The sequence below is a fragment of the Penaeus chinensis genome, chromosome 13 (assembly GCF_019202785.1).
Source record: "Penaeus chinensis breed Huanghai No. 1 chromosome 13, ASM1920278v2, whole genome shotgun sequence".
Classification (NCBI taxonomy): domain Eukaryota; kingdom Metazoa; phylum Arthropoda; class Malacostraca; order Decapoda; family Penaeidae; genus Penaeus; species Penaeus chinensis.
In genome coordinates, this window is record NC_061831.1 from 28,526,006 (window position 1) to 28,527,343 (window position 1,338).

The following is a 1,338-nucleotide window of genomic DNA, read 5'->3' on the forward strand; positions in this document are numbered from 1 at the left end:
CACATTTGTGTTAGATTTGTTTCCTCTACTGACCTTATTTTTTTATGATTGTTGTTTTTGTGTGTATATGAGATATGCTCAGTGACATAGCAAGTGATAATTATTTGTACAAATTAAACCTCGGTATTAGGGGAGGACAACTGATATTGTGTGTGTGTTTTGTAGATGCTTGTCTCTGTGACTGAATGATAATATACTTATACCTACAAAAGGAATTTAAAAAGATGTGGAAAATGTGTAAGTATTCTTTTATAAAATTGTAAATGTTGGTTATCTACTACACATTGATTTATAATCTTTGTGAAATATTTTTTCATCTCGTGAAGATGAGTATTTTAGCCAGAACTTGGATTCATGACCAAGAAATTATGGCTTTTCAGATAATTAAAGAAATGTATTTGTAATAATATGCATATGTACTTCAAATAATGTCACATTAAGAATTTAAGTTTCATTAAAGTTGTAGCTAAGAGCAGTTGTTTTTGACAAAATCCCAAAGAAATAGCTTTTTAATTTATTTTAAGGTAGGAGAAACTTCAAGTTTTATCTTAAGAATATTGTATTAATCTATTTTACAATTGAAATAGGCCATTTTTTACAGCAAGTACTTTGATATGAATTTGAATTTAGGCCAAAAGTTGTGTCTAGGTTAAACCTTGTAATTATTAATGACTGTCCATATGTTTGGCTCAAGTGGATGTATAATAAAGAGGACAACCCACTCCATACCTTCTTACCCTGAGTCTCTGATGAAATTAGATTTTCTTTCTTTAGCTCTCATACAAGATTCACTTCTTGATTACTTTGTAGTTTGACAACAATGACACTTCCTTTTCTTATTGAACTTTTGAGAAATGCAGTTTCCTGGAATGTATTTAAAAGGCTTCCTTCAGTCTTTGCTGATGCTACATATAACCATACTTTTTACTGTTTGCATTTGAATTGTAACAGCCTCCCTATTTTTGTTCAACCTTTATATCTTTAATATTGTCTTATTATATAACACAACAGTATGTTCTTGCTTAATTTCTGGTGTCTGTCTTAAACCTTTGTTTCTACAATTTTAGTTCATATTTAATTATAAAGGTTTGTTCAATATATTTTTGTCTGTAGATATCTTCCATATCTGCAGACTTCCCATGTATCTTTTCATGACCCCCCCCCCCCTTCTATGCCCATTGTTTTCGTGGATGGGGCACATGAGTTGGGGCTGAGAGGTAATGTTTAGGGTCACCCCTACCCGGGGCCTCAGCCCTAAAGTTGAAAGTATTGCAAGGTCTTTTCTTCTTCCCCTTTCCAGTTCTTCTCTTCTCTAGCCCCTTCTTCCAACTCCCTAAG

At 32.7% G+C, this 1,338-nt stretch overlaps 1 protein-coding gene across 1 annotated transcript in view; it reads left to right on the forward strand.

The window, feature by feature from the left end:
- Positions 1-721, forward strand: part of LOC125031435 (regulator of chromosome condensation-like) — an 11,579-nt gene extending 10,858 nt beyond the window's left edge. The window contains exon 9 of the mRNA XM_047622169.1: positions 1-721. This exon is cut by the window's left edge and continues 225 nt beyond it. The gene's annotated coding sequence lies outside the window, so the exon portion shown is untranslated.
- Positions 722-1,338: the final 617 nt, after the last annotated feature.